The 24,218-nt window shown below is 41.6% G+C and overlaps 1 non-coding gene across 1 annotated transcript; it reads right to left on the bottom strand.

The window, feature by feature from the left end:
- Positions 1-17,506: 17,506 nt before the first annotated feature.
- On the bottom strand, positions 17,507-17,636 carry LOC129401498 (U8 small nucleolar RNA). The gene has a single exon (XR_008628388.1). It is a non-coding gene; the product is annotated as a U8 small nucleolar RNA (small nucleolar RNA).
- Between the last annotated feature and the right edge of the window lie 6,582 nt (positions 17,637-24,218).

The raw sequence follows: 24,218 nt of genomic DNA on the forward strand, positions 1-24,218 counted from the left end.
GGAGATGTTACTGGTGCCCGCTCGAGCAAATAGATGAACAATGGGATGACAGTGATACAGTGTTATTATCAAGGATTAGTTGCAGATTTTATAGGATTGCAGAGATTGAAAAGGAAGTGTCCTTTTTGTAGGGGAGATGGGGTTTGGGCCACACTTGGCAGTGCTTGGGCTTATTCCTGGCTGTGTGCTCAAGGATCATCCCTTGGTGGTGCTCAGGGGACCATAAGTGATGCTTGCTGGAGATCGAATCTGAATTAGCCACATGCAAAGCAAGTACCTTTTCCACTGTGCTTGTTATCTTTCCAGCCAGAAATGGTCTTATACAACAATCACTAAGTACATATATTCTATTTAGTTTAATTAAAATTAAATCAAAGAAAATGTTTGGGTTTTTAGTAGCACTTCCTACACCTCTGTGGTCTATATCATCTACGCCTTTTGAAAAGGACAGCTCTAGGGGTAGAAAGTGACAAGCATGAGTGGACATTAATCTCCCAAACTGTGAGCAAATGTTCTCTATAATGGCTTATCAACTAATTAGCAACCTCTTATACAAACCATCCTTTTCATTAGTGCGAGGCTTAATACTAGCCTCCTTAGCATTCTTAGTGTGATTAGCCATGGAGACAAGTCCTGCATTAAAGTTCATAAATTCATGGTTTAAGACCTAGTTCAGTATTACTAGGTTATTGTAGTCAACACTCTGAATTTACAAGATGATCCAAATTCTCAGAGTTGAGTCAGATCCATTAATAGGCCTGCTTTTAAAAATAATATTCCCCTCCTTAGGGGAAAAAAACCCCAGCATATCAGTTTTGTAAACAATGTGATTCCACCATTCCATGAAAATTTCACACATTTGGAAGAAGAATGTAAGAATTGGGTCCAATATAATATAGGAAAAAACAACCAACCAGCACCCTTGCACCTGCAGTTAGAGTTTGAATCTTCAGATCACAAGTTTACTCTCAAGCCTACCTCACCTCGATGCTAAAAGAATATGTGGCAAAATTTATGACGGGTGCTTTATGAGTGTAATCTAACCATTTTTCAGATAATAATATTTTTGAAAGGATGTTATCTTTCCTTTGCTCTCTGACTTCCTTCCATATGCCAACTATACCAACAAGCATTGCTATTCTAGTATCACCCGTTGTCCAGTTGCTCATCGATTTGCTCTAACAGGCACCAGTAACATCTCCATTGGTCCCTGTTGCATGCTAGTGTATCCCAATGGTGTCTACTCACTCTAGGAACACGAAGCGCCTCAAACCATTTGTTCAGGATCTTGACGAAGAAGTCCAACCATCTCATAGGTGGGCGGCCAGACATTCTTTTGATATCCCATGGAATCCAGTTGGTAAGGGCTCTAGTCCAGCAGTCGTCTCCAAATGGCATTGCATGTCTGGCCCATCTGATTTTCGACACCTTGGCAAACGAGGCAGCGTCCCTGATCCTTGATCATCGACGGAGGTCGGAACTTCGGATTCCTTCTCTCACTTGAGTGAAATGTGATACTCCAAACATAGCTCTTTCAATTTCTCTGGGAGACCCAAATAGTATTCTCATCCTGTTTTTGTAGGCCCAGCTCTCTGAGGCATATGTTAGTGCAGGAAGAACAGTGGAGTTGAAAATATGTGCCCAGCGCCGGAAGTTCTTCATCCTCTTAACAACTTCTTCCACTCTCTTGAAGGGGTTCCATGATGCTCTCTTCCTCCTGCACAGTTCTGTTGCCAAGTCATTCATCATGTTGAGTTCTCAACCCAGGTACACATAATTGCTGCATTCAGTGTTGTTCGCTCCATTGAGAGCAAATGGAACATCAGGGACTAGTCCATTTCTCATGAACATTGTCTTGGTGAGATTCAGCTGCAGTCTAACTTTTCCACACTCACAGTCGAAGTCAGCCAGCATTCATGCAACTTGGCTAATGTTTGATGTTATTAGAACGATGTCATCAGCGTAACGGAGGTGGTATAGCTGCTGACCGTCTATCTTCATTCCCATTCCTTCCCATTCTAGTCATTGTATGAGGTTCTCGAGGAAGGGTGGCACTGAAGATTTCTGTGAAATGGTATCACCCTGCTGAACCCCTCTCTTTATTGCAATGATCACTTCCTTGTAGAAGGTGAGATCCTAGTAGGAATCCGTACTAAAAAAACTGGTTTTGGTGGAGTCCAAACTGGAACCACAGCTCCCTGGGATAAAGCAAGAGTGAACAGGCTCCCAGATCTAAACCACTTCTGCCTTCAACTCCCATATCTCATCATTTGAACCCAAAGAAGGGTTAGTTTTGTAAAAGGTGGGGTGAAAGGCTTTCTTTTGTAGATGTTAAAACTTCACCTGCTGCCAGTAGCTTCCTGAGTGTATAAATGGATGCCCTATCTCTGCAGTGAGCAGATTCCCGACTGTGTCTATATAGCTGTGATTCCTGGTGAATATCATGTGGATGGCATGACACAGGTGCCCTTAGCAGGCCTGTGTTCAGTTTGACTGGACTGGGGGTTTACTCCTCTGTCCCATCCCTTATCTGCATCCAGCCTGACTGACAGAAGGTCAGGTTACAGAGGCGAACTCAAGGAGTGAGGGCACTCCCTTTCTGCCTGGGTGGTCTCTTTGTTCATATCTCACCAGAAAAGATGATTAGATACAGCTCTGGGCTAGGAGAGAATGTTAGGGATCAGATAGACTTGCTAGTGTGGTTGCTTTGCAGATAAGAAAACTGAGCCTTGCTTGGCGCCACGTAGAGAAGGAGAGTTTCCAAGGTCAATTAAATGCCTGTGATCAGCATCATGGATGTCATTCAAAGAAAATTCTAATTCTGTCCCGTCATTAAGTGGAACCAATTTGTAATACAGCATTGTCTAAGGCCTATAATGCATTTTGGGGGAGTAAGAGCCTCAGTAGATAGGGTTCATGCATTGAAGTCCTCTGGATGGAGGGAACTAATTAAGTCAGGGGAAAGTGTTCTTTAATTATTATTTATAATAATTAATAATTTATAATGGGTAATCTTCTAATTGTTTAAAGGGGTTTGTGGTAACTTATAATGAAAGAGAGGCATATAATAAAGTTAATAAAATATAAGATACATAGAAGGACAAGGAATAACCATTTCAAATTCCTCAGTTACAATCAAGTAGAAGAGTACAATTCAATTCTCATTATTTGTTGCAACATCGATTCCTGGATGGAATTCTTGACAGAATGGACTACAGCATTCTTGGGGAAAAGTAAGTTGTTTAGCTTACTCTTATTCTCCACCCCCACCCCAATTTTTTTTTCTGACTTGTTTTGTTTGACTTTGCTCAGTCTTTTGGGTTGGAGGAAAGGCTCTAGAGTCAGTTGTGATGATCAGATTTTAACAATGTGGAAGGATAGTGACAAGGACACAGTGTCATGGGCCTTAACTCTGTGGCTTTGCCATGTCTCCAAGCATTGTTTTCTATTGCAAATACTGCTTTGATCCAAAATTGATGAGCACAACTTTAACCTGGTTCAGACATCATAAGCTACTTGTTATCTTCACTTTTCTTTTTTTTTAAGGAAACTATCAGCAGCCTTATTTCTAAATACAAAGGTGTATGTGGCTACATGCAAGGCAGATGCTTCGAGTCAGGAAAAGAGGGAAAGTGTACCAGAATGCACATATCTGAGTTAAACAGCATGCAGTAAGAACCTGCTGTGTGCCCCATCCTGGAGAGGAGAAAACAATGAGAGAGTTGAGCTTTATTTATGGACTTATGTCCAGTGATTCATAACATCATATTATAATATACCTTATAATACAATAGAATATAATCACTTAATATTAATTTAGCATTCTGCCTGAGGAACTCATTAGGAGAGCAGATTCTGCCCAGATATAGAAGGGGCTTTCCAGGGAAGGAAATGTTTTATTCATTCTTTCAACAAATAGTTAATGAATGTCTATCTTCTTTCAGAGGATGTGTTGGGTGCTGAGATGATCAAAGCTGTCTTGGTTCCTGTTCTCTGAAAGCTTGAAGTAATAGGCTAACTGTAGAGGGAAAATGGGGATTCCTATAGAGTATTCAAGGGGAAAAAATCTATGAGCAAAGATGAAAGGGGCACAGAAGCTAGAAGGTGACCAGATAATGTGAGAGGCATGATGGAACTTGAACTTAATCCTATAGGCAAAAGGGAGGCAGAGAATAGTTTCAGGATGGGAGTGGCATGGATCAAATTTGTGCTTTCAGAGTTAATTAGCCACAAAGATTTAATTATATAAAAATAAAATCGTAAAAGTACTAGAAAGAAGCATATGTAGATATTTACCTAATTTTGTCTTGGTGAAAAGCTTTCAATGTGTGGCATAAAAATGTTAAGATTATAGAGAAAACTACTGATAGATTTAAATATGCAAAAATTGAAAGTTGTGTCAACACTGAATTATGATTAGAAGTTAGAATGAGAAAAGTTAAAAACTTAAAAAGTAAAAAAAGATTGAACAAATAATATGAAATAAATTTATTTTATGCCTGCCAAGGGAAGCAGTTTGAGGAAGTGGGAGGGAGTCTAGGGACATTGATGGTGGTGGCATTGGTGTTAGAATATTATATGCCTGAAAAACCTCTATTATGAACAACTTTGTTAACCACAGTATCTTAATTTTTTAATGTCATATATAAATAAATAGAATTAAAAGGTACAGTAAAGCAAACAGAGGAGAATTCCATGATATTGATTTCAATAATGTCTTAAAGATTAAAATCCAATAGCAAAGGAAACAAAAGCAATAAGTATATCAAGAAAAAGGCATCTGCACAATCAAAGAAGATATCATTAAAATTAAGGCATCCTACTGAGTCGAAAAAGATATTTGCACACAATATATATGACACAGGGCTAAGATTCAAGATGCATAAATAACTCACAAATTCAACAATAAAACAGCTCATCAAAAAAATGGGGAGAGGGGCTGGAGCAATAGTTCAGCGCATAGGGCATTTGCCTTGCATGTGGCCAACACAGGTTGGATTCCCGGCATCTCATATGGTCCCCTGAGCACTGCCAGGAATAATTCCTGAGTGCAGAAGTGTAGAACCTCAAATAACCCCTGAGCATTGCCAAAAAGACAAAAAAAAGCATGTTCTTTAGAACTCACAAATATAAAAAATGGGGAGAAAAGTGGAACAGACACTTCACCAAATAAGATTATAGATGGCCCAATGGCATAGAGAAAATGCTCATTATCACTTATTATAAGAGAAATAAATCAAAGCAATTTTTTATTACCTCAACAACTTATCACCTCACACTTGTAAGAAGGCCTATATAAGAAAGATAACAAAATGTATGTGTGGAAAAGGAATTCCTGTACACCGTATTTGGGAAAGTGAATTGGTTCAGCTTCTACAAAAAAAAGTATGGAGATTTATTTTTAAAAGTTAAAAATAGAGCTTCTGTATTATTTAGTGATTCTACTCCTAGGTATCTATCCAATGAATAAGAATTATATACACATATACTGGGAAGAACGAGTAAAGAGAGGATGCTAAAATCTCAGGGCTAGGACAAATGGAGACATTACTGGCACCCGCTAGAGCAAATCGATGATCAGTGGGATGGCAGTGATGACAGTGACATATATCCACACTTACCTTTATTATTGCACTATTTACTCTAATCAAGGTTTGGCAATAATCCAAGTGTCCAAGACAGATGAATATATTAAAAAATGGTATATATATATATATATATATATATATACACACACAACAGAGTAAGAGTAATCCTAGGTCATAAGGAAAAAGCAAACCTTGTCTTTTGATACAATATGGTTGGAACTTGAGAGGGTCATGCCAAGTGGAATAAGTCAGAAGAAAGGCAATATTGGGTATTGCACTCAGATGTGGGTTGATGAAAACAAATCTTTATTTTCTGACTTTATCACTAAGATTGCCAGAGAAAAAAGAAGGGATGGCCTCCAAAAGGAGTATATTGTACTTTGGTGGTAATTGTGGTTTGGTAACATACATTTAGAAGATATCTGAAATTGTACCTTTAATCCATATACTCTTGTAAATCAATATTCCCTAAATAAAAAAATTAGAAGATGAATTAGGAAGAAATTATTAGTTTGAGATACATACACACATATATGGCTAGTAAGCATAAATATAAATAAGAAGACCTCATATAAAATAGGCCAAAGAAGAAACTCAAATGTTTCATAAAACATCAGATATGTTCAAATACACAAATAATCAAAACAAAGCAGGTAGTTTCCCTTTGCACTTACTAGATAAAACAAAGTCTTCTTAAATCATAATGCCTAGGGGCTGGAGTAATAGTACAGCAGGTAGGGCGTTCGCCTTACACGCAGCCAACCCGGGTTCAATTCCCAGCATCCCATATGGTCCACGAGCACCGCCAGGAGTGATTCCTGAGTGCAGAGCCAGGAGTCAGCCCTGAGCATCGCCTGGTGTGACCCAAAAATCCCCAAAAAGAGTCATAATGCCTAATGTTAGAGAAGGATTAGAGAAATACTATGAAGCAATAGTGACATTAAGTGTGGTTAAGAAGGATAATTTGTAATATAAAAATGAATAGATACACTGACTCAGCAATTTTACTTTTAGAAATACAGACTAGGGAAATAAGTCAATTCCCCCAAAATTTTTGTTCCAATTGGATCATTAGAAGCTATTTTCTATTGGTAAAACACAACTAAATGAAGACAAAAAATAAAATTTAAAAACCAACATAACAACAACCTGCTCCCTAACCTAGTCTATAATATCTACTCTAAATTACAGCATTGGTTAAAAACACAAAGGTCCAGTCACATTCTCAGATGCAACATGGTGGAGTGAAAAAACATTGCTTTTAATTTCCTGACCTGGGCTTTTAGCTACAATATCTTGTAAAAGGACAGTTGCATATTATGGAAAACTATAGCAACAGAATCTCATTTATGTTATATTTTATGTGTGCATGCAGGAGAAAATACTTGAGAAAAGACAGCGGACTATTAGATGTTATTTTTAATTAAAATCAGTTTTTTTTTCCTATTTTGTCGATCTTTTTTCATTGTGCTTCATCAGATATGGGTCATAGAAGAAACAAATCAGCCCTTCATTTATTAAAAATTAGCCTCTGATAGCAAAAACTAATGGAGTTTAGGAGGTCTCTGTTAGAATCCAAGTAAGGAAGAGAGATATCTTGGGCTATAATTCCCAATCCTGGTTGTCCTTTAGAATCCTCCAGTGACATATTAGAATGCAGGTTCCAAGGCACAAGAAGAATCACTAGTTTCGAGTATCTGGTATTTTATTCCCTCTGCTGGCCACACCTCTCCCATTCCTTATGGGCAACTAAGATGCATAGTCAGAGGCAAAACGGCTCTTGAACACAGTGGCAGTTGGAAAGAAGAGACCTTGATATTTTGTGGTGGGATCTCTGAAAGGGATATTCATCTTATGATGCCCCTGATTCTACTATCTTTAGTGGTTTCCCTTCTGTCCTCTCTGTTTTTCAAGGCCAATGCATTGCTGGGGAAGACAAGGACACAGGACAAGGACCCCTGTTGATCACCCAGGGCTATGCCATGCCTGTTATGTTAGCCTTGGAAGCTGCCTTTCTTGTTCCAGGAATGAATCACCCAACTTCCTAATGTCCTGCATGTGACCAGTCACTGCTCCTCATATCGGTAAAGCAGAAGAAGCAGAAGGCTGGAAGCATGCCACAAGCATGGGGGGAGAGGGCAGTTAAGATAGAGAAGGGACACTTATGACAATGAGAGTTGGAAAGATCTCTGGACAAGAATTGAGTGCTGAAAGTAGGTAAAGGGATATATCTGATTACCGGATAACCTTTCAGTACCTGTATTGCAACCCATAATGCCCAAAAGGAGAGAGAACAAGAGAGAGAGAGAGAGAGAGAGAGAGAGAGAGAGAGAGAGAGAGAGAGAGAGAAGAGAAGAAAAGTGCCTGCCTAGAGAGGCAGACTGGGGGTGGGGTGGAAAGAGGAAAACAGGGGACATTGTGATGGGACATTGCACTGGTGTGATGGGTGTTGGAACATTGACTGAATGGCAGTCATGATCAACTTTGCAACCGTGTATCTCACAGTGATTTAATTTTTTTTTTTTAAACAGAGGGCTGTATCAGTGCAGGGGAAAGGGATATGGATGAACTATTTACTTTCTAGGATGAGTTTTTAACCACAGGTTTTGCTTTTAAGCTTGCTGGAGTTTGCCATTTCATTATTAATTGCAGTGTATGTAGGCATTAGCTAACATTCCAGTAACCAAATGTTTGCAGCAACACTGCAAGAGCTTCCCTTAAGGTTTAAAAATTATGATTTGCTTTTAATTACAACTCTTCTTAATGGGTGTTTCTCAAACAGGAAGGAAAACGCTGCATATCTTCTCACCAGGCTTTGATGCTAGAGGTTACAGAGGCAATTTAGAGACGTATCTTAAAAGGTGTCATGTAAATACAGGTGAATTTTAATACATGCTGTGTATTGATATATTTAGTCTAGATAGCAACAGAGAGACTTCTGCAGAGCTGGTGTGTGTGTGGGGGGAAGCGTTATTTATCAGATTGCCTACAGAGATAGGATTTCCTCTTTCTGATGAGCAGAAAACAATAAATAAATAAAGTCATTATAAACAACCTGGAAATATTAGTCACACCTTCCACAATTAAACAGCGTTTTCGATCTACAAGTTACATAGTCTGTCTTTCACTTCATCACTGACTTTCCTCCTTCTGCTAGTCTACTTGGAGGAAATTAACTGATAAGAACCAAACATAAAAAGGACTGATTTTGCAGAAAGCAACAGTGTTGAGAGGAAAAGACTGCATCTTTTCTCCCACTTGGGGAGAGAAATTTCTGAAAATGTGGGAGAGGTAGGGAAGCATGACAGGAGGTGGCCAAGCTGTTGAAGGTCAGAAGATCTTTAGATAATGGGCTGCATCACAGGCCCGGGATTGACAGGCCTATTAAGAAGGGTTCAGTTCAATGGTGGAAATACAAACTCAGAACTGCTCCCCAGAGACATGAGATCAGGAGTGTTCCGGAGACAGATCGTGCAGGGTGGGAATCAGGGAGAAGCAAGGCTAATCCACCCTTCTAGTATCTGACATCAAAGCACTTTTTTCCGCTTAATTGGTAGGTAAAAGTGTTGTGCAGGTGGCAACAGGCCTTTGGGAAGATAAGATCAGAGAGTATTGTGCTTCCAAAAGGGGATCTTCACGCGTTACTGAAATGGGGCCTCTCTTCTTGGTGTGTGAGTCCCACCAGTGATGGTTCTGTGTCACAGGGGCTGTGGGTACTCTGTTAGTGCCTAGATCTTCAATGCCCATGTAGCAACGTATTGTCATCACCTCCGTTTTAGTTTTTAAGGCTGTACCTGCACTTGGTAAGTAAAATTCAAATAATGCCAAAAGGCACCCAGTGAAAAATAAAAGTTCCTTTTTTTCTTCCTTGCCCCCAGAACCCCCATCTTCAACCACTGAGGGTCCTTGTTTAGACATCCAACTAGAGATAAATCTCCTCTTTTCCTTTCCCTGGAGCATGCATCACATATGTGTATATGTGATACATATGTGCAAATATATGCACATATATACATAAGGATGTACATATCACACCTCTCCCACTTTTTCTTATATAGATAGAATCAAACTTTATTCACTGTTCTCTTTCTTGTTCTGCACGCTTAGATTCATTTGTCAAGAGATTCTGGAGATCCTTCCACACAATTCCATAGAGAACCAGGTCATTCTGTGAATAACACCCACTCCACTGTCGGTTTGGACCATCATGTGTTCAATCAAATCCCCTAACTACAGACTTAAGATTTTTTCCAATCTTTTTCAAGGCTGCAGTAAATGTCTCCCTGCAATGATCTTTATCTCTATGTGAGTGTATATGGGATTCTAAGAGATTAATTCTTAGACATAATATTATGAAATCAGAGTATATGCACTTTGATGGATATTTACACATTTCCCTCCAAATAGTGAGTCAATTTAGACCCTATCAAGAATGTATGAGACCTTGAAAATATTATGTCAAGGGAAAGAAATAGGTAACCCAAAGATCACATACTATATCATTGTGTTTATAATGAAATGCACCAAATAGGCAAACCCACAGAGACAGAAAGTGAATTGCTAAGCCCTGGAGAAGGGTCTCGGGGAGAGGGGGTGCAGAGGGCACCAGGGTTCATTTCTGGGTTTCATTTCTGTCTTGATGGTGATAGTTGTGCAACTGTCAATATAGCAAAATCCACTAGCTTGCCCATTTTTAAAGGATGAATTTTATGACGTGAATTACATTTTTATTAAGTTGCTATTAATTGACTGTACTCATTAATGTCTGAGGTACCTGTTTTCAGTTCACCTTTGGCAATGTGTGAAATACTTTTATATTATTCATTCTCATATTAACAGTCACTCTCTTACTAAACGAGGAGGAACAAGCAGGAAATAACTAGAAAAAATTCTAAAAGCATCACTCATGGGATCTAAGGTTTTGCACTGTCAATTTATAGTTTCACTGTCACTGTATCACTGTCATCCTGTTGCTCATCAATTTGCTCGAGCGGGCACCAGTAACATCTCCATGGTGAGAATTGTTGTTACTGTTTTTGGCACTTCAAATATGCCACAGGTATTTGATACCTGGTATTTGATACCACAGAGCTTGCCAGGCTCTGCTGTGCGGACGGAATACTTTCGGTAGCTTGCCGGGATCTCCAAGAGGGATGGAAGAATCGAACCCAGGTCAGCCGTGTGCAAGGCAAATACCCTACCTGCTATGCTATCACTCCAGCCCTTGGAAATCACTAAAGATGGCAGTAAGCATCTTGTCAATAATTGCTAGTCAGTTCAGCAGCCACCTGAGGAAAGAGACTCACAAACGCCAACAAAGAATGAAGGGCTCTTTTCTAGCAACCTAAAGCATTCTGAAATCTCCTTTTGTTTACTTAACTAAGAACATCAATGCTACACTTCCTGAATGCAGAACTTAATCCAAAGTGCTCTCTCTAATAGAAAATACACTGAAGCCCTATGCAGCCAAACAAAAACTATTCTTTTTCACAGGACTCCAGAGCTATTGATGTTGTCAATTAACCATTGCTTCTCTTCCTCAGTGGTGTTCTCATTTAGATGGGTTTATACTGGATTCCATTTCACCCCTTTTCACCTCTCACCTCTAGATTAACCCTGCTAAATTCTTCTTTTTCTATGACTCTTATATTTCAACCTGCTTGTGCCTATGGGATTAAGAGCTAAATACTCTTTAACAAGAGTAATCCCCTAAGTGGACATGATTCTGAGATTGTGAGGCATTTGATCACAAAGGAAAAAGGGAAAGGAGAGAAAGGTATGAATGTGAAGAAAATACAGAGACTGGAGATTTTCACCTTAGTATGACTTGATTGCAAAGGAGCTTCTCCACACCAATATTTGCATGAAAATAGATGCTTTTTTTAGTACCCAATAGGAAGCTCATTTTTTCTCTCTTCCTTCCAGGAGGCAGTATGCCCAGAGGAACTGCATCAGCAAGGATACTCTGCATGCATTTGACATTTCCTAGTTTTTGCTTAGTTTCTGTAACTTTCATGATAATGATCATAAGGAGAATTGCTTCTGCTTGCATGCAGAGGCTTTGGTCTAGGCCCACTACATGCACTAACTCATTGAATCTTCCAATTCTATGAGAAAAGCCTTATTTGCAGGACTATTGTGCCCTCTGGACATTCATCTTTTAAAGCCCTAACTCCCATTGAGAGCCTCTGAGAAGGATTTGGTTTAGATGAGGTCCTAAATGGAGGGATCCTAATGGGATTAGTGCACGCATAGAGAGATAGCACAGAGAGCTCTCTCCCTTGTCCTTTCTCCCTCTCACCTTTCCCCGCTTCTCTTCCCCCCCTCCTCTCTTTCTCTTCTCTCCCTTTCTTTTCATCCTCTTCCTCATCCTCTATCTCCCTTCCCCTATGTCTCTTCTCTCCTCCTTTCTTCTCTTTCTTTCCCTCATCCTCTCTTCCCTCCCTTTCTCCCTCTCCCTCTCCCTCTCCTCTGTCTCTCCTTATGAAGACACAGGGGCTTATCTGAAATCAAGAAAGAAATCTCTACCAGGAAAACAAATGAACTAGCATCTTCATCTTGGATGTGCCCATTTCAAGACTGTAAGAAAATTAATTCTGTTGTTGAGTTACCCAATCTTTCATATTTTTGTTATATTTGTTATAGTAGCCTGAACTGACAAATTCAGTTTCTATTTTAGAGAAGAGGAAACTGAGACCAAGAGTGATTACATAACAGAGCAAGTAAGTACTAGAAAGAGATGAGCTCACATAGCCTGACCCCTCCATAACCCCACCCCAGGCCCCTGGGTTCCAAATGCATTGGGGGTTGGTTGCTGTGATGAGGGCTGCAGTTTCCATGTGTTCTAGTCACTTCTTTTTCTGCCATCTTGAAGTGCTAATCACTCCCCCATCTTAACTATGAAACATTGCTTTCTTCTTCCTTTTCTTTCTTTCTTTCTTTCTTTTCTTTCTTCTTCTTTCTTTCTTTCTTTCTTTCTTTCTTTCTTTCTTTCTTTCTTTCTTTCTTTCTTTCTTTCTTTCTTTCTCTTTCTTTCTCTGTCTCTCCCTCCCTCCTCCTTCCTTCCTTCCTTCCTTCCTTCCTTCCTTCCTTCCTTCCTTCCTTCCTTCCTTCCTTCCTTCCTTCCTTCCTTCCTTCCTTCCTTCCTTCCTTCCTTCCTTCCTTCGTTCCTTCCTTCCTTTCTTTCTCTTTCTTTCTTCTCTTTCTTTCTTTTCTTTCTTTCTTTCTTTCTTTCTTTTCTTTCTTTCTTTCTTTCTCTTCTGTCTCTCCCTCCCTCTCCCTTCCTTCCTTCTCCCCTCCCTTCCTTCCTTCTTCCTTCCTTCCTTCCTTCCTTCCTTCCTTCCTTCCTCCTTCTTCCTTCCTTCGTTTCCTCTTCCTTTCTTTCTTTCTTTCTTTCTTTCTTTCTTTCTTTTCTTTCTTTCTTTCTTTCTTTCTTTCTTTCTTTCTTTCTTTCTGTCTCTCCCTCCCTCTTCCTTCCTTCCTTCCTTCCTTCCTTCCTTCCTTCCTTCCTTCCTTCCTTCCTTCCTTCCTTCCTTCCTTCCTTCCTTCCTTCCTTTCTTTCTTTCTTTCTTTCTTTCTTTCTTTCTTTCTTTCTTTCTTTCTTTCTTTCATTTTTGGTGGGGGGCAAACTGGCAGTGCTCAGGGACTACTCTTAGCACCATTCTCAGGGGTTGCTCCAGAGGTGCCAGGTGGACCATGCAATGCTGAGATCAAACCCAGGGCACCAGCAGGCAAAACTTGTGCTGTCACTTCACCTCCAAGTTTGTGCTCTTGCCTCCACCATGACCTATGCATCTCACTCCATTGATCTTACTCTATCTCACCTGTGAGCCCTTGCGAGAGCTGGAACTTTTTTTCGTATTTTGCATTCCCTGCTCCTAGCACAGCACCTGGGCAGGTGTTTAATGAGTCCTTATTTGAAAGATTCTGTGTATAGTCAAGAAAAAACTGCCTGACCTCATGAAATTTTATGAGTAGAATAAATTATCATGACTCCTTTGAAGAGTACTGCAGTCTGAGAGGCTGTTTGTGAAATAATTCCATGAATCAATAAGCCTGCCGCAGTAGGTACCTCAGCCCCTGATTGAAAGTTTTGTGCTGCTTAGTCTTACTCTGAAGTGGACTGGGAGGGAATGGCAATGGGGATTCCAGTTTTTCTGTTTGGTTCTTGGTTCCTTGCTCAGAGAAGTCCCGTTGCAAGGCTTGGTTCCCACAGAAGCAAGCAGGTTCTGGGATCCTTCTTCATGCACAGGTTACTGATGAAGCCATGTCCTTGGCACCCATACCTGGCCTCAGCAGGGTAGAGGATGGCATCAAGGTGTGACAGAGTTCACAGGTAGCTGGTGAGCTAGAATAGAATGGCCTTTTGATGTCCGAGAAAAGGCAGCTGCTGAGGTCTTTGTACTCCACAGTGACTCAGCTACTAGGTGTTGGCTTCTGGGAGGGCATGATACCCAGAGAGGGTTGGTTGCAGCCGAGGCCTGTCCTGAGGCTGGGCACAGCCTTCCTGGAGCTGGGCCAGCAGGTCTCTTATCACAGGAGGATCTGGGTGCTGCTGCTTCAGGTCCTCCACAAGAACATGAACTTGAAAGGATATTTTGGCAGCTCATGATTACAGAAGACCCCTTCATCTACTGTGTCAGATTATTTTTTTATGACTCCTGGCAGATGCCCCGCAATCCTGTGTCTGGAGGATCATTTGGAATGCTTTCCATGTTTATTATCTTTTGCATGAGATTCCTTTTTAAGAACGCATCACCACTCAGAGTCTAGTCTTGACTTTATTTTCTCATCTCTCCATTTATATCTCAGAGGACGGAAGTGATCTTTTTCATTCTCCAGTTCACTGCACCTTTGACCTTTGACTTCATTGTCTACATCTCCCAGTGGATATTTATTTTTTCAATGATTCTCTCTCAAAGCTATTAAATCCTCTTTGGTCTCCTAAGCAGGGTAAGGCTCTAGACCTACGTTCTTCAACCATTTTATACCTGACTTCCACACAAGTCCTGGATCGGCAGTTATAACCAAAGGGGTAGATTAGTGGTTTTCAACCTGCCTACATTTGTGGATCAGCACTGGCCAGAACAACAAAATTTGAAGACCATTGCTCTGGATCAATGTTTCCTCAACCATTTTCCCATCCCCACTCCCTTCTCACCTTGTTTCTTTTTGAGCTCCATTTCTTTCCTACCAGCTGACTTCCTAGTCTCATGCTCAGTCCCCCTAACCCCATTTATGCAGTTTTCACCTATGGCTCCATCAGGATATCCTAGGGCCCACAGAAAGTCATATGGCCCCAACTGAAAAGTGCTGCCATTGAGTATTATCAAAGTTGACAGTAGCATCGGTGGCAATGGTGTCGTGGGAGGAAACTCAATGCTGTGCAAGGCAGGTTTGTGGCTCTGGGCCTGGAAGAAAGGAGAGAAATGAGAGACCAAAAATGAGAGATCACTCAGCTTGTGAAACACAATTCAGCACTTCATAATTAGCATGCTTCTAGGAAACCCTAATGATCTTCGTTACTTGTTATTCTCTGCTAAATGTGTGGTTAGCAAATCTCAACGTGAAGGGAAAGAATGTGGGTTTAGAGTTCCATAAGATAAGTTTTAACTTTGTGACCCACAACAGCGTGGTTTTTTGTTTGAATTTGTTTGATTTCTTTCATTTTATTATTAGTTTTGGTTTGAGGAGGAAGCACACCCAGAGGAGGTCAGGGTTCCATTCTTGTCTCTGTGCTCAGGAATCACTCCTGGTGGGCACTGCACTGGGGGACCATATGTGGTTCTGGAGATCACACTCAGGTCCCTTGCATGCACCCTACATGCTGTAATATCTCTCCAGCCATCTTTTTGGTTTTGCTTTTATTTCTTTTGTTTTGGGTGGTGGTTCAGCCACACAGCCAGCTCTGTGCTCAAGGGCCACTCACACCTAGTGATGCTCGAGGTATCAGGTTGGTTTGTTCATTTTAACCTTCTCTTAACCTCAGTTTTTCTCTTGAAAAATGGCTGGGCAAGGGCTCCCTCAAAGGGCTGCTGTGAGGGGGTGACTCCATATGGTAAGTGGGGCTGGGGGGGGGGTGCGCAGAGCATGAGACCAAGAAGTCAACTGGTAAAAAAAGGAATGGGGGCTCAAAAGAAACAAGGTAAAAAGGGGGTGGGGATGGGAAAATGGTTGAGAAAACAGACCCTTGCACAGTCTCCAGCATGTGGGGCATCCCGGATACATCGGTTCCTGGTGATCTAAGGCTATTCCATGGACGCAGGTGGTTCAGAGACAGCCCTCCTGGCCACAAGCTCTTTGTCCTCACGCTCTTCCAGATGAAGAGGCAGACCGGTTTCACACTTATACCCAGCGCTGAGTCTCTATCCTGATTCCACAGGGAGACATTTCTTTCCCAATTGCAATGGAGTCAACAGGCTCTGAGCTGGGAGAACGCCAAGACCGAAGAAATGAAAAGACCAGAAATCTTCAGTAAAAGGTGAGTAAACTTCAGAAATGCTCTCAGGGGAGATAAAGTGAGTGGAAAGGGCACATGCTTGAGACCCTAATTCTATCCCCAGCACTATGAACCCCCACCGCCAGCTCACTGGGCATGCCCCAATTTAAGCAATAAAACCCAGGAGAGAGAGCTCAGGGTGCAGGGAAATGTGCTTTGAATGTTGAAGGCTTGGCTTGGATCCATGACACTGCAAGCTTCTCCTGAGCACTAGCAGGAGTGAGCATTAAGCCAGGAATAGCCTTTGAGCACTGCTGGGCATGACCCCCTAAAACAACCACCACCAACAATAAAAAAATAAATACTCCTAAACAGAAAATGGTTTAGAGTACCCTGGAGCCATAGCACAGCAGATAGGGCATTTGCCTTGCACACAGTTGATTCTTCTGACCCTCTCAGAGAGCCTGGCAAGCTACCAAGAGTATCCCATCCACACAGCAGAGCCTGGCAAGCTACGCATGGTGTATTCAATATGCCAAAAACAGTAGCAACTAGTCTCAAAATGGAGATGTTACTGGTGCCTGCTTGAGCAAATTGATGAACAACGGGATGGGACAACAGTGCTACAGCTGAAGTGCAGAGCTCAAGGGACTGGGCTTAATCCAGTCAAAGAGGACAGAGTGTTGCTGCTCTGACCAGCCCCAATAGGTGAAAGTTTTTTTTATAAAGATGGCTTAATATCACATAGTCTTCTCCTCCTCGCAAGGGTACTGATGTTAACCCATATACTTTGAAAATATTTTACTTTAGGGTTTGGCCCTTAAGACTTAAAATGTTATTCAATCTCCTGAAGATTCATTTTAATTCAAGCCAATATTTAGCAATGAGGCAAGGCCAAACAATAATAACAAATATCCTACAGGAGGAACTTAGGTAAAGAAATTGTCAGAGGAGTTGGAGAGATGATAATATAAGAGAAAAGGTGCCTGCCTTGCATACTGCTGACCCGGATACCACCCCCAGAGCCACATATAGTCCCAATGAGTGCTGCCTGGAGTGATCCCTGAGTGCATAGCCAGGAGTAACTCCTGACTATTGCCACCAGGTGTGACTCAAACAAAAAAAGAAGAAGAAAGAAGAAGAGGAGGAGGAGGAGGAGGAGGAGGAGGAGGAGGAGAAGAGGAAGAGGAAGAGGAGGAGGAGGAGGAGGAGAGGAAGAGGAGGAGGAGGAGGAGGAGAAGAAGAAGAAGAAAAGAAGAAAGTTGAGGAGGGGGAGGGGTAAAGAGAGGGGGAGGGGAGATGGAGGGGAGAGGAAGGGAAGCAATAGAGCTTTTCCTGGTTTTAGTAGAAACTTTAATAACTACAATAGAGTTTGGGCCCAATTAGAGCAATGCTTTAGTAGGCAAAATGAAATAGAGAGTTAAATGAGATCAATCAAGCACAAAACTATAAGTGAATTTGTTTTCATTTTTCAGGAAGAATCAGATAAAAGTGATTAGGGTTACGAGCCCTAATCACATAGACACATTAACCAAAACATTTGACTTCAATCATCATGTTCTATCTGCCTTCTGAATAAAGAAACAGGTAAGGATAATCCTACTTGATGATGTGCAAGTGAATTTTAAAAAACAGTTTGCTTTAGGAAGCTGACTCCTACTTTGTTTTATTTCATGATTGATTGAATTATTCATTTTTTTGCATGTTAACTTAGTTGTTTTAACATGACTTGGCAGGGGATATAGGTCAGAGGCCACAGGCCTGAACTTCAAACCTGTGCAGGAGTTCCCATTAACACCTCCTACTTGTGACACTTTGGACAAATTAGTCTTCTGAACTCCACTTTCTTTGACAACTTATGTGTTTTTAAAACTCACTTCTTTAATGCCCATTTGTCTTAATACTGGCATTCTTGAAATACTAGCACCTATTAAATAGGTCAGATAGACAAAGTGCCTAAAATGAAGCAGGTGTGTAAAATGCTTTAGTTCTCTCATTGTTTCCTTACTCTCAAAACTCCCAGTGGCTTTCGGCCATATGATAAATATCACTTGCCACCATTTTCTATTTGAGGCTGCTTGTTGCTACAGAAGATTCTATATCTAAGGATGCTAGATGCAAGTGTAGAAACAACGAGATTAAATTGCTGAGCAGTTTATTTCAGTGGGTTGGAAGCCAGGTTCTCCACCTTATCAAATGTGTGATCGGTGTCTCACTTACTCATCTGTATAATACAGATTAGATTTCAATTCCTACCTCCAGGTACTGCACAAAGAATTTAATGAGTTAGTGAATTCGAAACAGCATCATTCCTGGCAAAAGCGAGAAGCACAGAAGTGCTCTAGCTGACGCTCCACAATGTTTGCGGCGGCCCCTCAAACTCACAGCCCCCGTCTATGGGACCTACCTCCACCACTGCCCCTCCTTTCGCCCATGCTGGTTGTGTTGCATAAACAGATCACCCATCCAGCTTCCACTTGTGTGGTCAGGAGTGCACATTTTATCTGAACAGTAAATCAGAGCTGTCTCCTTGGTTTGGGAACATGAACCATTGCGCCAGAGAACTCTGGGTTGCTGAACTAAAAGATTGTAAAGTCGTATTTCTGAAGCACTTATCCAGGACCTGCAGTGTGAAGACAGATGCTTTTCCAATTCCTGAGCCTGCCTGTCCTGAGCAACTTTCAGTTCCCACTTCTTTGACTAGCTTGAGCAACCCACACCGTTCCCTGTATGCAAAGAAGTTATGGATAAAAGACTATTCTACTACCCACACAGAGTTCTATTCAAATATAATATTATATAAAAATATATTAAGCTTTTTATTGATCACTCTGGCACACTTTTCTGCAAGAAAAAAAGTATATGAACTGAAAATTGGTTTTGTTCCCTGTATGTATGCAACTTTAAGTCTGCACTTTCCATTATAGTAGCTTCTAGCCACCCGTGGGTATTTAAAGCAATTTAAAATATTAGTTTATTAATAATATAACCAAATATGAATAAAATAGCTTAATTTATCTAGACGTTTCTTCTAATACATCTTAAAAATAAAGTGATTCTGGAAAATACTTATGTTTGAAAATATAGCATTAGAACTCTGGGGACACCCCCAACTTCTCCCTCGAGAACCTTCCCTCTCTACATTTTTTTTTTGCTTTTTGGGTCAGACCTGAAGATGCATGGGGGTAATTCCTGACTCTGCACTCAGGAATTACCCCTGGAAGTGCTCAGGGGACTATATGGGATGCTGGGAATTGAACCCGGGTCGGCCTCGTGTAAGGCCAACGCCCTACCCACTGTGCTATCACTCCAGCCCCTGGTGCTAAAAAAAAAAAAAAAAATTTTTTTTTGCAATGCACCAGAATCAGTCTTGAGATGTGAATAGGGTCTGACTTTATTTTTTATTACCACCAGAAAGGACTTTGGGGGAACATGGACTTGTGCTTGCTTTCAGGACCAGATTCATTTTAGAAAAACATGAAGGTAAAAGTTGAAGAGAAAAAAAAAATCTTAGGACTCTAGACAATCATATAGCCCTTAGAAAGTGTGGTTTCTGTCTGTAGTCATTGGACTATAATTTTATTTGTGAAAATAGGTTTTTTTTTCTACTTAAAAATTATTAAAAATTGAGAGTCAGGGAGATAATACAAAACTGCTTGTGACAACTCAGATTCAATCTCAGGCACCACTTATAGTTCTCTGAGTTCTGCCAGGAGTGATTCCTGAGCACAGTTGAGTGTGGCACAAAAACAACAAAAAATATTCAAACTATTCAGGGGACAAGGATGTGGCTGGCTCAAGTGGGATAGCAATGTGTCTTGTATGGGAGAGGCATACTGGGTTTGAACCTTAATGCTGCATGCTCTTCAGCAACAACAAGACTATAAGGATCTTTCAAAGGTATTTTATTTCATATGAACAACTCTCCAAACCTCTCTCCAGGCCTGTTGTCCATGGTGGTCTTAGTAAACCCAGAGGGCCTATATTCTGCTTTTATGTCCCTGCTATTGTTTTGAGATCATATCAAGTGAGTTTCTAGGAAGTATCCAGAGCGTGTACAATCTGCTGCTTACCCATGGCCTATATTAACATGAATTTTCCATTCATTTTGTGTTTCTGCCATGACATATTATCACAAAATAAATGGCCCCAAATAACACACATTCATAACTGTGGAGGCCTGAAGAACCGTAGAACTGTAGAACCGTAGAGGCTACCAGACTTCACACCGGGCTGTTTTTACTCAGGGTGCCCCAGAGGGGGGTGGGTGAGAACTCTCCCAGGCTCAAGGGACCCAGCCCTGACAGCCGACCTCCACTCCCCAACTGCCACCACGCTCTGAGCCACTTTCCGAACACATTATAAAGATACTTTCTACCCATTTCCCATAGTTATCACACCATATTTGATGGAGTTCAGACAGTAGGCAACAAATCATAGAGAATAATATATATAATATATAATATATAAATATATATACATATATATATGTATATGTGTGTGTATACACACATACCTCTCAGAGAGCCCAGCAAGCTACCAAGAGTATCCTGCCCACACGGGCAGAGTCTGGCAAGCTGCCTGTAGCTTATTTGATATGCCCAAAACAGTAACAATAGGTCTCATTCCCCTGACCCTGAAATAGCCTTCAATCGTTGGGAAAGATGAGTAAGGAGAGGCTGCTAAAATCTCAGGGCTGGGAGGAATAGACATGTTACTGGTGCCCACTCGAGTAAATCTAGTAAATCGACAAACTACAGGATGACAGTGATACAGTGATACAGAGGCCTGAAGGTCAGAAGTCCTAAAACCTCAAGTGCTCCTTTTTGAAACTCAGGAAAGAAGGAGCTTTCTGGCCTTCATCCATTTTGAGGGTCCTCCTGCATTCCTTAGCAACTGACTCCCTCCCTCCCCTTTAAAGCCAGCAGTGAAGCATCCTCCATTTCTTGGCGCTCCCCCCCACCCCCCAGCTCTCCATTACAAAGGACCCTAGTGATTACATTGGATTCACCTGGCTATTCCAGGAAACACTTTCCATTTTGAGACCAATGGAGTTGTAACCTTAATTTGCTACCTTAATTCCCTTTTGCAGCATAAGTGAATTTATATATAGTCTGGGGATTAGGACATGGATATTTCGAGAGATCACTATTCTGCTTTCTATGGGAACCCTAATCAGTTTGAATGTTATTAAATTCCCCCTTTCTTTCTGGAAAAAACAAGAGAACCATTTGGTGTTATTATCATTGCACGGTGTTTGCCTGCCAACAACGCATTGAGCTCTCCCCTGAAACATATTTAGAAACAGCCTTGCTCAACGTGCTTACAAATATGATTATTGTTAACATTTTCAATTATTTAACATTTATTGAGCACCAACCATGCGCTAAATGTGCTTCCAAACATATGATTAGTCACGGTTAATGCCTAAAAGGGCTTTACTATTTAAAATTAGACAGACAAGTCTAAAATTAGACAGATGCAAACTTTTATAAATAGCAATGCTTTGGAAAAGAATTGAATATCCCAGACAAGTCAGCTGTACTGCTTCATGTATGTTTCCTCCAAGCCCATCTTTATTCCCGTGAGACCTAGAAAATAGACATTGCAACTTTACTTATGGGAAAGAACTATTGTACAAATGCCCACTTATTAGCAAGTTTTTAGAAGTTTGGACAACTGCCTTGGATTCTTGTTTTAGATTTGATGACAAATAAGATCCTTTTGTGTTCCATTGTGAATAAGAGGACTCAACACTGAAAAGAAGTAGTATCTCGTGAAAGATGCACAGTGTCAAATGGAGTTGCCTGTGTGTGGGAGGTCCAGATTCAACTCCAGGCTTTGTATGATCATTGGGACACTGCTGGGAATGACCCCTGAGCACTGAGCTGGGAGAAGCCCCTGAGTACAGGTGGCTATGACCTTTCCCCACTCCACCCACCCCCTCCCCCCAAAAAAAGTGTTGCTAACTTGATAAAATACCAAAAGCTATGAATAACAAGTTATGTTCTGAGACCCAGACTCACATAGGAGCCAGCTGCACACTCCAGCTCAGGACAGCCAGGAAAACCCTTCCCCGATTGCACCTGCCATTATAGCAACACAGGAAGGTGAACCACACAAACTCCTCACTCGAAACCTCCCGTGATTTCCAGCACTTGCACTCTGTGTCAGGAATATGGATGGGACTCCAGTCTGGAAGGATGCAGAGTATGCACATGCTTTTTATTTTTATTGTATTATTATTATTAGTTTGGAGGTGCCACAGTCAGTGGTGCTCGGGGCTTAATGGTAGCCCTGCTCTGTGCTCAGAAATCACTCCTGACAAAGCTTAGGGGACTTTAGGGCTCCAACCTGGGTCCTCCATGTGCAAGGCAAGCACCCTGCCCCTTGTACTATCAATTTGGTCCCATGCATCCCCCATCAAAAAAAAGAAATGATGTTTTCTGGATCCTCTGAAGATAGCACAATTGTGTTTGATAAACCCCAGGAGCAAAATCACTTTATTCACTTCATGGAGAAACCAGGTCCCGAAGCTGAGAGAACGGCTTGAGCTCAGGAAATGAGCTCCAGTCTGGGTCAGCTGGACTGGGAGGCACCTTCGGCATCAGGGGTTTCCACTCCACCTTGAAGCTCCATCTGCTTTTCAGTCCCACCGCAGGTCCCTACTTCCACCTACTGCCTGGCACACATGGGTATTGACTTCTCCGCATTGCCCTCAGGACTGTGCAAGTAGCAGTGAAAACTGGGAAAGGCCAAGTTGGTCTTGTCCTCACTGGAAAATCATGAAACCCTGCTACTGGGACACACTCACCCCTTCTGTCCTTCCACATCAAGCTCACCCAAATCCATTTTAATTACTGGGCAATGCTCTCCCATCAGTGCTCATGAGGCCTGGGGGCCGCTCCCTGTAACACTCTGTCCCATGATTCAATGCTTGGGTTGCGATGCCCACTTCTCAGGCCACAAGGACCACACCCAACAATGCCAGTCTGGAAGTTGGGGCCTGAGCATGCAGGGTAAGTGCTCTAGCCCTTTAAGTGATCTCCCCAGACCCTTAGGACTATATTTATTTGGGTTTTGTTTATTTGTTTGTTTGGGCTGGGGTTTGAGGCATACACGCCAGCCATGCTTTACACTTGGGGCTCCCTCGCTGTGGAGCTCAGGAGACCACACATGCGGGTGCTCAGTACCAAACCTGGGCCTCCTGCATGCAGAGCATAGTCCTAGCCTGTCAAGCTCTGTCTCTCTCTCTGACCCCAAGTCTATTTTTATTTATTTATCCATTTAGTTTTTTAGCCACACCCAGATGTGCTCAAGGTCTGCACGGGGGTTGACCTGGGTTCGATCCCTAGCACCCCGTGTGGTCCCTCAGAATCTGTTTTTAAACAGCATGAGACTACCTTCCTCCAGGGTGCCATGACATCAAATATAAACCTAGCTCATCACTCACCACCTATGTGAGAACTGATACATGTTGTAGCCAGTCTGGGTTCTGGTTTCCTTGACCCTAAGACATAAGTGACTGACCTCAGAGGGTTTGCTTTCCGTGAGGTCTATGAGAGAAGAGAGGAGAAGCACTTAGAAGAAAAAAATCAGGCCATGCTTTGTGTTCCAAAAATGATGCTTTTATTCTATTATTGGCCATTGATTCCTATCGTTAGAACAACTGTGCGTGCTTAGTGCTGACAGGGCAATGGGTGAGACAGGGGCCTTGCCCTCAAGGAGCTCTCAGTCAAGTTGTGGAGACATTTCTCTAACAGACTGAGGTAATTTGGAAAGGTCTAGGAAGAAGATGTCTAAGCAGATAATGAGAAACTGTCTGAGTGGGATTTCACAGACAGTAAAGGTCCACACAGGTCAGAGTCAAATCGCCTACAGGCCAGAAATGGTGTCTGTTATATATATTTCTGATGCCTAATACAGGTTCTTCCTTGTCTCTGGTAAGGGTCTAGGGACATAAGGATTCCTAGTTGCTCTTTTTAAAAAACAAATTGATGAATAAAATAGATTAGCTATAGCTAGATTGATGAACAGCTTCTATCAAGGAAGAATATGGGAAAATCACATTTTCCATCATGTCCCCCTGCTGAAAGTCGGATATGTTTGAGGAGAAGTCATAGACTCAGGTACTCACTGCTATGTTTCTGAACTGAATGCATTTTTCTCACTGAACATATTTTTCTTAAGGC

This window comes from Sorex araneus, chromosome 1, assembly GCF_027595985.1.
Source record: "Sorex araneus isolate mSorAra2 chromosome 1, mSorAra2.pri, whole genome shotgun sequence".
Lineage (NCBI taxonomy): Eukaryota > Metazoa > Chordata > Mammalia > Eulipotyphla > Soricidae > Sorex > Sorex araneus.